Source organism: Nelumbo lutea, chromosome 5 (genome assembly GCF_056320005.1).
Source record: "Nelumbo lutea isolate HS-2025 chromosome 5, American lotus-T2T, whole genome shotgun sequence".
NCBI lineage: Eukaryota > Viridiplantae > Streptophyta > Magnoliopsida > Proteales > Nelumbonaceae > Nelumbo > Nelumbo lutea.
Window position 1 is genome coordinate 53,890,691 of NC_142688.1, and position 15,964 is coordinate 53,906,654.

Here is a 15,964-nt window from a genome sequence, read left to right on the forward strand (position 1 = left end):
TTTTAATAAATTACTAGCGGATGGGCCCCTCGTTGAAGGGGCAAGTGGTAGGTATCCAAGGCACCATGGCTTAAACCAACTGATGGACCATATTGTTTCAAGTAAGATGAAGTTGAAAGAATTATTAGATGATATTAAGGCAAAGAAGATTTTTGGAAATGACTACATTAGATACTGTTTAAATAATTACCATCATTTAGTATAAACAATTACTTATTTTAATTATTCAAATTAAAGAAGTTCATTCGATCTTTATGAAAATTCCTACAACATGGAATATTAAAAGATCAACTCTGAAAATTCCTACTATCATCATCATTATTTGGAGGACCTCTAGACACATATTAAGTAATTCCGTAGGTTTTATACTTGTGTAACTATAAAACTGAGAAATAGGCGTTTATTATTAATACATAGGCATCATTAAGCACCACATCAGTAAAATATCAATAAACATCTACCCATTTCAAAAAGAACTAAAATGAAATTTCAACAGGAGAAGGCACATAGAAATTGAATATAGGGCATATACGTGATACCATCTATAAACATTTACTCAATACACATAAACCAAACCAAACATATAATTTGTTAGTGGAAGGCTGCAAGACTGGGACTGACTGATCATGGTCACCTCAAACAAACTCATAGTCTTGAAGTCGTACCATTTCGTGTTCCTTAATCCACATCTCGAAGTCTGCCAAAAAAAGGCAAATGCTGAACGAAGTTGCTTGCTTGCAAGTAAAAATATAATACAGTAATTACACAATACTTGCAGGTAAAATATAAATAAATAAAATAATGCAGATCGGCGGATGACAACATACAAAAAGATTTTGTGACTAGGAATTATGTCAAAGAAATCAGTAAACGATTATTACAATTGATGATATAAGATTGCAAAGGTAGAGAAAAAATCAACAAAATAGGCAATCATGATCAATACATGTCAAAACCCACTCTCCTAGTCTCCATTATTTTTGAGATTTTTAATTCCAAAATTGCCCCTATCATCAACCTCCCACCATCCCCTCTCTGGTCGTCTGACTACCCATGAAAATTTGAGAATAACCCCAAGCATAGCCCACGTATGCACAAACAAACTGAGGGTAGGAGAATACACCCAAAATGCCCACCAACAATACTCTGCCTGTTGCAAAAGGAAAAACCCTCAAGTGATGATAAAATCTCACCACTGAACCTGATATTAGCAAGTAGCTCACTGTTGAACCTGTTACAAAAACAATATGCAAAACTAAAAGTTCAAATCAGAGAACTAAAAACAAGAAAATGATATAAAAACATAGAAAAAACAAAAGCAAAAATCCAAAAACCTTGTACAATTATAAAATAAAACCCATATGAGAAAAGCAAAAAAGAGATCAAAGGGGCTTCAACCAAATAACACAGACACACAGCCCAAATAGTAGGGCTGAGAGAGATGGAGAGGAGCGCAGCCCAAAAACCACCACACCTTCGATTATCTCAGTGGGAGCATAGCTCAGCCCCAAAAACAATGACGAAGAAACTACACCCTCAAAACCCACCACCGATGCCACTGAGCCGATAACCACCACCGCTCTAAAAACAAAATAAAAGAAAAGGAGAGATCAAAGTAAGGGATTTCAACCAAATAACAACACAGAAGCACAATCCATAATACCCATATGAAAAAAGCAAAGAAGAGGTCGAAGTAAGGGATTTTAATCAAATAAAAACACAGAAGGACGACCCAAAAAGAAGGGCAAGAGAGAGAAAGAAAGGTGGAGAGGAGCGTAGCCCAAAAATCATCGCACCTCCAACTATCTCAATGGGAGCGCAATTCAGACCCAAAAATAATGAAGAAGGAAACTGCATGTCAAACCAATGCCACCGAATCCATCACCAATGTCACTGATGCCGATAACCACCACCATATTGAAAATAAAACAAAAATCACCAATACAAATAAAAAAAGGGGTTTTTGTCACTCAATCCATCCGTGGAGCTAGGGGTTTCAATATTTATGAGAGGGATTGTAGTCCAAAAATCCCTGTAGGAAAATTACACCACCACCAATGTTAGTAACCATACCACCCACCACCCTTAAGCATCACCACCATAGGGACAACATACACAAAAATGGGAGAAAAAGGTGGGGAAACCACACTGCCATCAAGGCTGGTAACCACCACCACTACCCACCACTCTTGAGCATCACCACCGTAGGGAGAAAATGGGAAAAAGCACCCCCATCACCGATGCTAAAAGCTTTACACACTGCGCACAAAGTCCTACCAGTTTAGATTGGTTTCATATGTGAAAAAGGAGAGAGGGTGGAGAACGCCATACCTTCTCATGTATTGTTAGTTATATATAGATATTGATTATTTATTCATTTTTCTAGAATTTTGTAATGACAAAATTTATTCCTTTATATTTAAATTTATTGATAAAAAATGAGGCAAATAGTGTAATTAGTTATTGATATTAAATGAGTTGAAAAGAGTTAATTTTAAGATATTCAATACATTCAATTATCTCTTATTAAATCCAATATTTAAGGTATTAATTTACATTCATCTTCATTGAATCATATATTTAAAGTTGTTTTTTTGTTTCTTATCATCATTAAATTCTATAATTAAATATATACATAATAAATTAATAATTTCAATAACTTAAAAACGTATACTTTTAAAATCTACTTGGAAAAAATAGTACTTTCATCTAGGTGGTGGTAATAAATTAAATCATTTGGGTCAAATGGGCCAATCCATATTGCCGCAATTAAATAATAAAATTCAAAAATATATAAAATACAAAAATATAAAAATTAAAAAAATAGAAACATTTTTAACATCATATATTTGACATATTAAATAGTAATAAGTATGATAAACAATGTTTTAAAAACTCACCAAGAGGCCGACCCGCTTTTGCCTTCAGCTCATATGTCACTAGTTCGACTATCAAGGTCAAACAAGTCAAACCACTCTACATCAACACTATGTATGTATGTGTGTGTAAAAATATGTATTTTATCAATAAATAGTATAATTATGTTTTATATATATCATAGTTATGTTTTACATATATCATAGTTATGTTTTACATATATTACATATAATGTATGTATTGTGTTACATTTATTTATGTTTTAAAATTTTTATTTATAAAAAATATTAAATTTTGCAATTTAGGGCCAAAATATGGGTGTTTTCATGAAAATAACAAGACAATGCGCATAATGCCCTTAAGACATATAGATCTTGAAAAGTTACTCAAAAAAAAAAAAGATAATCGTGCAAAGTTATGGCTTCCAAAAGTTTGCGCATAATTAAGTACACAACCTGTGACTTGGTTATTGAGTCGAACGAGTCAATGGTTGAAGTGCCTAAGTTAGATGGTTTTTAACCAAAATGGAGAGTTTCAACAAAACCAAACCTATAATCAAAGCCGAGTGATGGTGCGAATGGTTTAATTAGCCATATCAACAACAAGTTGAAAACATTGATGATAAATAAGAAATGTTTTTATTAATGATGGAAATGAAATCTAAAATTTAAAACTAACTGGAAGTAAAACTATTTTCCTTTTATATCTCATTAAATCTCACACTAAGGTATATTGTCTTATTAAATCATATATTTAAGATATATTTTTCTTATTATTAAAGTGTACTAATTAAATTCACAATATTAATTTTAATAATATAAAAATAAAATATTTTGAAAAATAATTTGAAAACAAAACCATTTTCTTCCCTCTCGGTGGTGGGTAATCAATTCAACCATTTGGGGTCAAATCCGTTAATAAATAATATCATAATTAAATAATAAAAAATTAAAATATGTAAAATATATAATACAAAAAAATAAAAAGAATAGGGCATGTCATTAATGTTGTATATTCATTATACTAAACAAAAAAAGTGTGAAATGTAAGAAGTATTTTTGTAAATTATGAAAATAGAATGCTAAAACTAAATTCAACTTAAAAATGAAATGATGTCATAGTCAAATAATAAAATTTTTTAAAATAGAAAATACAAAGAATCACAAAAACAAATATTATACATAAGATATAATGTAATACATTTATAAAAAAATAAAATATTGGATACATATATAATATTATACATTCATTATATTGAACACAAATAAATATTATATATAAGATATAATTTTATCAATAATAGAAATATAATACAAAATTTAATGTCAACCTAGAAATCAAACTATTTTTCTTTTTGGGTCACGAGCTAGTGGTTTGGGTAAAATGGATTAATTGATGATATAATAGTTAAATAATAAATATTTAAAAAATAATAAAAAGTACAAGTAATCAAAAGAATATATAAAAATTATATATTCATTATGTCAAACAAAAATTAAGTGTGATAAGTAAAAATATGTATATAATGTAGATGAAATATATAATTTAAAATTGACCGAAAGCAAAGCTATTTTTTTTTATTTAAGTTGTGGGTCAATGATCAAACTTTTCAAAAAAATTCATGATACCATAATTGAATAATAAATATTAAAAAAGAAAGATAGAACACAAAAGATAAAAATGCATAGAGTTTTTTCAAAAGATATTTTAGAATATTTCTATTATATAATCATCATATTAAATAAAAATAATTATTAAAATAAAAATTATTTTTGTTTAAGACAGAAATGGAATACGAAATTTAATAATAATAATAATAACAACAACAATAATAATTGTTATTATAATTTAAAATTTTTACAAGTACATATTTAATATTTAAGTTTATTTTTAATCTTATTATTATATTTATTAATTTTCTATTTATATCCTAATTATAATATATTTAAAACAGTAAAATTCAAATAATTAATATGAAAAAATTATGTGCTCAGTTACTACTTACAAATGATCGCAACATAAGATTGAAACATATCCCAATTCGTTTTGAGTCCGGTTGTGCTCCTCACACCGACCTCACATCATATTGCATATTCCAAAATCCAAATCAGCTATCCCCTTCCTTTTTTTTTTTTTGAGGAAGGTTCGAACCGCGTTCCATCGAACCAGCTTGAACGAAGCAACCCCATCTACATTTCTTTCTCTCCTCTCCTCCACTGTTTTTTTGTTTCTTTTCACCTTCTGGGTTGAAAATTAGGCGTTTTGGGTTGTAGAACCTCCCTCCCCCCACTTGATCAACGTCGTCCACCCTCTCAACCATCAGCAGCAACTGTGAAGAGGAAAACGTTGGGAAAGGGAGCTCGAACGGTTGTAGGAGCGGCTATTCAAGATTCAGGCGAAACAGAGCTTCTGCGATCCATTTCAAACATAAACACAGACCCTTTATTGGTCGCTGCAACATCGCTAGAGTTCCAAGACGAGTCAGAACCACCACTGGTACCAGTCCAGACGCAGGGGTAAGCTCTCTTTATATCATAGGCGTTTTTCTCTCATTCTTTCAACTTCAGCTAGCTCCAGTTGAAGCTCAGAACAGAGAGGGTTGGCTTTAGGCAAGAGAGGTACGAAGGGGGAACCCCAGTACCACCCCACACATTGGGTTTCGAGGTTTCGGCTTGAAGAGAAATGAATTCGAACATGACAATGCAACCCTATGTGTTATCAGTTAATACCTTCAAGGCTTACCTCAGTTTATGTCCTCTCTATTAGGGTTTGTTTTGATCCATTCAAGTAATTGTTAGCTCCATGAGAGGTGTAAAAGGGGGAGAACCCCAGTACCACCCCATTCATTGGACTCCAGCCCGAAGCTTGGGTCATGAACAGGGAAAGCTTGATCTGTCTTCCGCCTGGCTTTCTCAGTTAATTCCATGGCAAGGTTGAATTGCATATTTAGTGTTTGATAGTTTTTCTCTTTGAGTTTCTAACGGAGATTAGTTTCTGTACACAACCATAGGCCAGCGGCTCAAACATGCACCGTTGTTGAATCTGGCACTAAAACTCTCTAGATAAAAAAATAGAGAAAAAGGAATCAAAGCAAAATAAAATATATGTACGGTAAGTAGAATGTGAAGTAGGACATTACTTTCCTTGAAAATTCTTTGATATCAAGAAAAAATGTCAATTGAGTCTTCTATTTTGTTTCCTTTCAATCTAAGAGTTTAAGTAGCAGCAAGTATTGCATTATACCTTCCCCCTTTTGATTCAAGAAAGAAAAAGAAGAGAAAAAATGAATGTAGACTTAATAGACTTTGATATATGTTTGGGGCTGAGCCGCTGAGGACCTGATTGTCTACGTATGATGTGTTTAGCTCCGTTTTTTTTTTTTGAGGGTTAATTTTTTTGGGGGGGCTTCTAATACTGTGTGTACAGCCTCTTGTACAGATCTTTATACTTTTGATACTTAATACAATACTTTATCTTACTCACCATTAGCATTGTATTCAGGTACAATCGACCTCCAATGCTCATGTTTTTCAGATTTGATGTTTAGGGTTTAAAATTTCTAACATTTAGGATTTAGGGTTTAACATTTTTTTTTTATAAATAAATAGAACCTTTTATTATTTGGAAATATTGGCACATACAAGCAGCCCTTGGAAATGCACAAGCTGCGATCTCTCCACTAAAGAAGAAAACAAAAGCAATAAGTTACAGCTGTGCCCAATACAAAACTTCCCTAGCTGCCCCTTGCTTGGCTAGATAGTTCACCATAGCATTTGTTGATCTCCCCACCCATTGTATTCTTATTGTCAGCACCTTAAACTTTTTAATTTCATTCCTGAAGCACCAAACTACTGACTTTGGGTCCTGCAAACCAGCTTATTACAACCTTTGAGCCACCGTCAACTATTAGCTGTTCCACCCCTAATTGAGCTGCAAACTGTACATCTTGTTGGGCAGCAAACAATTCTTCTCTTGTAGAGTCTCCCACTCCCAAAGGACTTGAGAAGATAAGTATCACATTCCCGATTTCATTCTTCAATACCTCACCTAACCCAGAAGGGCCTGGGTTTCCTAGACTACTTCCGTCAAAATTCAACTTCAAGAAGCCTATAGGAGGTGATGACCAATTTGTTCTCACTTTAGTCTTGGAAGAGGAACAACTTGCCACTGCTGCCCAATTCCTCCAAATGTCATTAAAGGAGAATTGGAGGAACAAGTCCAAAGATTTCAGCCAATGAATTACCCTAACCAAGACACAGTCCTTAATCTCTTGAAGGTTCATTTCCTTCTCCAAAAAAGTTCTAGCATTCCTTTCTTCCCAAATTGTCTAGATCAATGCAGCTCTTGCACACCTCCACATGATTTTACCCATTTTCTACTGCCAAACAAAAGTAGAGGGATCAAAAAGCAATCTTAAATTTGCTGGCAAGTTCCAACTGCTTCCAAACAAAGAGAGAAGTCAATCCCATAACTTTGCAGTAAAGGAACAAGAGATTAGCAAATGATAACAGTCTTCACTCTAAGATCTGCAAAGGATGCACTGGTTGGGGGAAATATAGAGAAAATGCCTTCTCTTTTGTAGATTGTCCAAGGTATTTACTTTCCCATAGTACACTTCCCAGCAAAAAGCCAAAATCTTAGGGGGAACAGGTCTGCACTCTGCACCAAACATCCTTAACAGGGAAGGCTTGCTGAGGGTTAGAACAACAAAGGGATTTGAAAAAAGAAGCACAAGAGAAGAATCCTTTTGATCGAGGTGTAGTTATTTAAAAGGCGTGTCTCAGGTGCGCCTAGGCACACAGGCGAGGCGCATTTCAGGGTATGCGCCTCACCTAGGTCCTAGGCGCAGCCCTTGGTGCTCCTTGTGCTTCAGCCTAGGTGTGCACCTTTTGAAAAATTGACGCTTTTTTGCTTTTTTTGAACATAGCGGCTGGGCCAGGGGTGGAGCCCTTGGACCCCCCGTGTCATGCCCCTCGAGGCAAGCCCAAACAAGTCCACCTTAGGTCTTAAATTTTTAGTTTTCACACAAAAAATAATGATTTTATAGTTTTAAATTTTTAATTGCTTTTTAAGAAGACATTTTATTAGGATGGATGAATGAACAACATTACCAAATTGGGGGTTCTTGGAGCTTCGGTGAGCGAGCGAACAAAGGCGGCTCGTAGAATCAGGAATGTAATATGTTTTACATTACATTAGTTACTTGAAGTAATGCAATTGAGTGAGAAAAGAGATTAGAGGTTTTACATGCTTGAAAATATTTTATATGTTTGATTTTATTTTTAAATTCTCATTTGAATATGCTTTACATCTTATGTTTATGTATTTTAATTTTAGATAATAGGTTCTTTAAAACATTGTTTTAAAATTCAAGTTTATATTTTTTATTAATATTATGTTTAATATTTTTTTTGAGTTTTTTGGCATTTTTTTAATTTTTTAACTTTTTTATTGTTTAGCATTTTTTTTTTGTATCTTTGCACCTTGCTTCAAAAAGGCACGTGCCTTGCCTTGAGCCTCAGGTGCAAATTGACCCCTACACCTTTTTTGCGCCTTACGCTTTTAAAACACTATTGAGGTGTTCAAATTCTTTTGTCAAGTTCAGAGGGGTTCAAACAAACTTTCTCAAGAAGGCAGAGTAAACTGACTAAGCACCCAATCTTCTCATCCCTTAAAGCCTCTATGGAACCCAAAATCCTAAGTAGGAGCCCAAGGGGTTTCCAATGAGGAGCAAAATTTGGAAACTTCTTTTTTGTATTGAGAAATAGAGAACAAGGAGGGGAAAAGGGTTTATAAGGGGACATCTCCAACCCAAATTTCCTCCCAAAAGAGGACGGAGTTGTCATCACACACGTCATACCTAATATAACTGAGGAAGGAACTAAGGAAGAATATTGTGCACTGCCTTCCAAGGGGTTGCTGAAGTTGTCCGTCTTGATACACCAACATCCCATCTATTCTCTGAGCATCCATGTATGCTTCTGATCACCTTATGCCACAACCTGACTCTGTCAAAAGGCCACCTCCACAACCACTTCCCTAGTATGGCTGTATTTTTCTGAATTAAGTTCCCTAAACCAAGCCCCCTTCCTCTTTACTCCTATACACCACCTCTCACTTAATTAAATGATCTTTCCTATTTTCCCCTGGTTCCAAAGAAAGTCTCTAATAAATTTTTCCAACTTCTTAGCATACCTAGTTAAGATCCTAAAGACAGAGAGAGTGCTGAGATATAACGACTAGGGGCTGAATGGTGAGGATTAGAAGCTAGGTGGTGCCCTAGGGTTAAAAAGCTAAAAAGAGAGTGCCCTAAAATGAATGGTGGAGATTAGAAGGGATGGATGATGGAGATTGAGAAGCTAGGGGTGGCTAGGGTTTGCTGAGGATGAAAAGAATGAGCTATAAGGTGCCCTGGGGTTTGCTAATGAGAGGGGAGCATGCTAATACTGTAGGAGGGGCGCCATTCTAGGTTTAGCAGATAGGTGGCATGCTCTTGTTCTCAGTTTTTCACAAAAACACCCTCTCTCTCAGTTGGACTTCATATCAGCTTCCCAAAAACTGTATTTCAGCCATGTAACTTCCTCAGTTTTCCACATAAGTTGCATAGAGACCCACAGAGGTCGCAACATTGAATTTAACTGGTAAAAGGACACACTTTGATTATTCTAAGACTGAAAATACCCCTGAAATGATGCCCTTAATACAGAGCTATCAAGGGTTTTTTTTTGAAAGTTAGACCAAGTGAACCTAACTTGCAAGGGAGGGATTTCCTTTAGTTCACACTCTTCTACAAAACCATTGAACTTCTTCGTGCTTGTTGTAATTGATTGAGAAGGGTTACGTGTTTTCTCAGAGAATCTTATGACATTAAAATCCCCTCCCAAGCACCAAGGACCATTCCATAAACCTTGTATTGCAGACAACTCCTCCCATAGTTCATTTCTTTCTCTATAATTGTTAGGGCCATAAACATTAGTTACAACCCAAATGAATCCATCCTTCACATTCTTAAATTTGATCATGACCGAGAACCTACCTATTAGTTGTTCCACCGGTTCTACTACCTCATCTTTCCACACTGTGACAATACCCCCTAATGCTTCCCATGATGGAGCTGAAGGCCAGCTTACTCCCCTTGATCTCCAAAAAACTTCTGACCCACCTTCCATCCATTTCTGACAATTTTGTCTCTTGCAACATCACAATTTCAGGTTTTTCCCTCTTCAGTAAATCCTTTATCACTCTCCTCTTTCTTGCACTCCCCAACTCTCTCACATTCCAACTTATAATTTTCATAGATACACTTCAATCAAAAACCCTACTTGACCCCACTTCTTACCTGATGTTCTTCCTCCTCTCTCCCCTCCCGCTAAACTCTAGGTCACCCTCAATGTCAGAAATTAATCTTTCCACTTCAGATTTTTTTTGCCTTTTTTTTTTCTTTTTTTCCTCCATCTTTCTGTGAGATATTTCCTCTCCACCCTCCTCTTTATCTGAGCCATCAGTTCGGTTTCTATCTTCAGTTTTTTGGAAATAGAGCAGTCCCCTTACTATCTCCCTTTTTAAACTCGTATTCCTGTTTACTACTAAAGTCCTCCTGAGCACTCTTTTCCCCACATCCTTCCCTTCTCCTAAGCTCCTCCAATTCTTCACAAATCAATCTCCAGACCCTTTCCACCTTCTCTTCCTGCCCTTGCGTACTTCTTCTCCATTCTTTTCTTTAACCTTTTTAGATCCACCCACTTTCCTTTCCCCCATACCACACCACTACCCCTTTCAAGATGGGATGCTGGAGTATCTGCAATAGGCTCAACATATAGGTCAGTATCAAAAACCAAAGGGAAAATAATACCTGGAGAGGCAGGGGCTGACTGAGGAGTACAAAAGTTTTTTAGATGGGGATTAGAACATGAGGACGCTGCTGCTGTTCCTCTTGTCAGAGTTTGCTGAGAAGTGTATGGACAAGTAGTCTCCCTTGGCTAGTCTATTTGCTGAAGCAGCCTGTCCCTGTATTCTCCTTTTTGGGCTATCCTTGCAGATTTCCTTTACAGAGTCCTGCTCCCCTTTCCTAACTTCTTGACAAAACTGACTGTGTCATCAGAACCTGACTGTGTCTAGCCCCTTTATCTTCTTCCAGAAATAGATTTTCTGTATTAAAGCTTTCCTCTTCCATGAATTTCAAATTTTGATGCAGATCTACACTACCCAAACTGACTGTGTCATCAGAACCTGATTTGTCACTTTCTTCATCCTTGGACCAGTCGCCATCTACTAAGGATTCAAGATCGCTGCACCTAATAGACCTTGGATTGCTCTATCAGGCGACAACGACTTCAGTTTCTGCGCTGGAATTCACTATAGAGAGCCAATCGAAGCTGAATCTGCACCTGTAGCCTTCGGTCGAGAGGAAGAAGATGATAGATGTTTCTTACCATCTATCGAAGTTGCCCCCCTGTCAGACATGTGAGTTTTAAGTGACTCATGTGTCTCACCCTTTGAGCCCACCTTACCTTCAGTTACTTGAGCTTTTAAGCACTCACTTGTCCCAGGTTGGGCTATCGTAAGCTCAGCTTGCCTCGGCCCATTGTTACCCGTTGGCCTTGCTAAAATCAGATGCCCATTATGACCAGAGACGTCTGGCATGTGATCCCTTAAATCGTCACGCCCGGACCCAAAAAAGGATGGATCAGCTCCTTCCTTTCTTGGTTCAGGTTGGTTCAGACCTACCATCCCCTCTTCTTTGGATATTTTTTGAATCAAATAGCTGCCACCTTTGACCACCTGTGCACAAGACCTGTTGCACGCCACCTTGTTACCTTGTTTGCCACTCTTTTGATCTACCATCTGCATCAAACCTTCCAGCCCCATCCCTGTTTACCCTTTTTGGTGAAACTTCTTTTCCCATTTGAACTCACCAATCCCCTTGATCCATGCAATACATCTTCCACTCTTTCATCCCCCTCCTTTTGATCCTCCTTCCACAGGCTTGCTTTTGTGGAGAAAATGAGCCATATCGAGTAGAAGCAGCCCTCCACTCTTAAGTCTATTTTCCTTGGCAGATCTTCTGGCCTTACTCCACTTAATAATATAGCAATTGAGCAGAGATCCCCCCGGAAGACACCAGTGAGTTGCCCTCCACACAACTGGGCTATAGGTTCAGCCACATCTTGCCTCCAAAGGTGGAAGGGCAAGCCTAAGATATGTACAGTCACATCATCTTCAATAGAAAACTCTCTAGAATTGGAAAGAGGACACCATCTAAAGGTTGTAAATATTCCAAGATCTGATTGAATGGTAGTTGCAGACAGGTCTAACCTATCTTCAACCAGATCCAACAAAGCTTTACAACTCTCAAAAGGGGTAACAAGAAAATGTGGATTTGGGGATAGATGGTGCAGGTGGGTGAGTGGATGCATAACATCTTGCCAATTTTCAATACTACTTAATGGAGGGGTCAAGGGTTTCTTCCCAACATGTAAAGGGCTAAGGCAAGGAGATCCTCTTTCCCCCTTTTTGTTCACACTTGTGGTAGATGTGCTCAGTAGAATGATTTCTAAAGTAGATAGGGAAGGGCTAATAAGTTGTTGGAGAATAGGCAGGAATAATGTCACGGTAACTCATCTTCAGTTCGCTGATGATATCATCATTTTTTGTGAAGGGGGGGACTTAGGGAGAATTAGGAACCTAAGAGATCTTATTAAATCCTTTGAGTCTGCTTCAAACCTAACAATTAACTTTGACAAAAGTTGTGTGGTGGGAATCCATTTGGAAGTTTGGGGTTGTTTAGAGTGTTCCATGTCGGATTGGCCTTTAACCTACTTGGGTCTTCCGTTTGGAGCTAACCCAAAAGAAAGTCGGTTTTGGTATCCAATTAAGGAAAAGTTTGAAAAGAGGTTGGTTTCTTGGATGGAGATGGCCGTTAGAGAGAGAGAGAGAGGTTGTGGCACAAGGTGGTGAATAGTATTCATGGTTGTTTGTAGAACGGTTGGGATGTTGGGGCATCTCAACGGGCGACTCTTGCAACACCCTAGAAGGCTATACACGGAATCCTTCCCCATTTTCTCAATTTGGTTAGGTATGATGTTAATTATGGAAGCAATGTTCCTTTTTGGGAAGACATTTGGGTAAGCAACCAACCTCTTAAAGACCTTTTCCCCTCTCTTTACTCTCTTCCTTTGTAAGGAAGAGCCGGTTTCCAGTTTTATTTCCTCACCAGCTTTTTCTGTGGCCGTAAACTGGGATTTTGGTTTCCGTAGAGGGTTACGTGATGACGAAAGTGCTTGTGTGATCCAAAGGCTGGCCCAAGCCCAACCCGCTATGCTAATGAGCCACGACCACCAATTACGATGGTGTACTCATGGAAGAAGAACCCCCACCTTGCATCGAAGCAGCTTCAGACCACAAACGAGGGAATCGCAACTAACTCCATGATCGTAACCAATTGAGTTGTTAGAATTATGTAGTTTACCGGTCAACTACAACTATATAAGCTGAACCCTCTATCAAGATAATAAGAATACAAAACTTTCCCCTCTCTCTCTCTCTCAAGGCCAGTTCCCTCGAAGGAACCCTGAGATAGGCAGTTACCTATCATCTGGTATCAGAGCAGAGCCTCTTCATTTCACCATGCCCAACACTCGATCAACATCTTTAGACGATCAGATGGATTGCTTGGAGGTCGACATGCACTTGGTGACGTTGGAGCTGAAGGAGTTGAAGGAAGTGCTGTCTGTAGTAGCTTCCCAGCAACGAGAGAGAAAGAGAGAGGAAAGTTTTGTATTCTTATTATCTTTTCTTGGTAGAGGGTTCAGCTTATATAGCTGTAGTTGACTGGTACACTGCAGAATTCTAACAACTCAGTTGGTTACGATCATGGATTTAGTTGTGATTCCCTCATTCGTGGTCTAGAGCTACTCTGGTGCAAGGCGGGGGTTCTTCTTCCGTGAGTACACCATCGTAATTGGTGGTCGTGGCCCATTAGCATAGCAGGCTGGGCTTGGGCCAGCCTTTGGGTTATCATCATCTCCTCCCTCCTTCAGAACAACCTTGGCCTCAAGGTCAAGATCGGGGAACTGAGTTTGCAACTCCCAATAAGGTTCCCAAGTGGCATTTGTTGTAGGTAGCTCCTCCCACTCTACTAGAGCTTCTTGGATGACCCACTTCCCTTTCCTAATCCATTTGAAGTCCGTAATGCTCTTGGATTTAGTAGCTAGGCCTCCGTCATCAGTGAATGTGGGCAATGTTGGGCTGACGATGGACTGGGGGCTGCTGCATTTCTTGAGCATGGATACATGGAAGACTGGGTGAAGGCGGGAGGTGGGGGGAAGCTCTAGTTTATAAGCAACCGGACCAATTTTTTCCAAAATCTTGTAAGGGCCAAAGTAACGGGGCCCCAATTTCGGCCAGGTCCTCTTTGTGATTGAGACTTGACGATAGGGTTGTAGCTTCAGGTAAACATATTCCCCAACCTGATACTCTACCTCCCGGTGCTTCTTATCCTAGTAATACTTCATCCTTTGTTGGGCCCGGTTTAGGTTGAACTTAAGCTCCTGTACCTCATCTCTGTTGATCAATTGTGTCTCCATGGCGGCCACATTGGTGGATCCTAATTCATACGACAGGATGGTGGAGGGATCCCTTTCATACACGGCCTTGAAGGGAGTCATGGCTGTTGCCCCTTGGTATGTAGAGTTGTACTAGTACTCGGCCCAAGGTAACCACTGGGCCCATTGTCGTGGCCTGTCCCCTGTAAAACACCTCAAATATGTCTCAATGCACCTATTTACCACCTCAATTTGGCTGTCGGATTGAGGATGATAGCTGGTGGACCGGTATAGCTTGGTCCCTTGGAGTCGGAAATACTCCCTCCAAAACTGGCTAAGGAAGGCTGGATCCCGATCCGAAACAATCAACTTGGGAGTTCCATGTAACTTGGCAACATCTCTAATAAAAACTTCAGCAACCATTGCAGCAATGTAAGGGTGCAGAAGTGTTGAGAAGTGCACATACTTGCTAAGGCGATCGGTGGCCACCATTATAACTGAATACCGGTTGGACTTGGGCAGCCCCGTAATGAAGTCCATCAAGTTCTCCTCCCATACCTGTGAGGGTATTTTTAGAGGCTGCATCAATTCGGGAGGTGCCTGGGAATCATACTTTTGTTGCTAGCAAATAGAACAGGTAGCCACATATTGCTGGACCCTCTTTCTCATACCAGCCCAATAGTAGTGTGAGGACAGTCATTTATAAGTTCTCAGAACTCCAGAGTGCCCCCCTTGAGGTGAGTCATGAAATAGTTGTAAGAGAGCAGTAATGTGTTGTGAGGAGGAAGGTAACACATACCGTCCCTTGTATAGCAGATCTGGGCCCATCATGGTGTATCCTGGTACGGCAGTGGGGTCTTGCTGATAACGGGCCTGTATCTGGGCCAGTTCTGGTGCCTCACGAATTTCCAACTTGATTGCTTCAAATAATGGGTGAATGGGTTGGCAGCCCGTCAATTGATGTAACTTAATTACTCCAGAGAGGGCATCTGTTGCCTTATTGGTGGGCCTAGGTTTATTCAATAGAGTAGTCATACCCAAGAAGCTTCGAGATCCATTTTTGCTGATCTTTTGTGTGGACCCGTTGCTCCAACAAGAACTTGAGACTCGTTTGGTCTATCCGAATGATGAAATGCCGGCCCAATAAATAAGCCCGCCATTGCTGGATGGCCAAGGCCACACCCATAATCTCCTTTACATAAGCAGAATAATTTTGGGCATGGGCTATTAAGGCCTTATTGTAGTAGGCAAGGGGTTTCCCCTTTTGCAACAAAACTGCCCCTAAGCCAGTACCCGAGGCATCACACTCTAGAACAAAAGTCTCATTGAAATTTGGTAAGGCCAGAACAGGCGGTGTGGATACATCCCTCTTCAGGTTTTCAAAGGCCTGATGGGCTTCGGGTCCCTAGATAAAGGAGTCCCGCTTCAACAAATGAGTTAATGGTGTTGCAATCAACTCGTATCCAGGAATAAAATGTTTGTAATAGCCTGTGAGACCAAGGAAACCTCTGAGAGCCTTTACTGTAATGGGAGTCGGATATGCC

General features: G+C 38.6%; 1 protein-coding gene and 1 long non-coding RNA gene across 3 annotated transcripts in view; one reads left to right on the forward strand and one right to left on the reverse strand.

The window, feature by feature from the left end:
* Positions 1-439: 439 nt before the first annotated feature.
* Positions 440-2,337, reverse strand: LOC148852458 (uncharacterized). 2 transcript variants are annotated; one of them, XR_016098783.1, is made up of 3 exons: positions 1,797-2,329; positions 1,475-1,581; positions 829-1,231 (listed from the first exon to the last, which is right to left on the reverse strand). It is a non-coding gene; the product is annotated as an uncharacterized LOC148852458 (long non-coding RNA). The 2 variants fall into 2 exon arrangements; XR_016098782.1 differs by lacking the exons at positions 829-1,231; positions 1,475-1,581 and adding an exon at positions 440-697 and having other exon boundaries at positions 1,797-2,337.
* Positions 2,338-5,000: 2,663 nt separating this feature from the next.
* The window catches only part of LOC148852459 (DNAJ heat shock N-terminal domain-containing protein), a 34,859-nt gene continuing 23,895 nt past the window's right edge, over positions 5,001-15,964 (forward strand). Inside the window, exon 1 of the mRNA XM_088945618.1 lies at positions 5,001-5,393. The gene's annotated coding sequence lies outside the window, so the exon portion shown is untranslated. The remainder of the gene's footprint in view (positions 5,394-15,964) is intronic.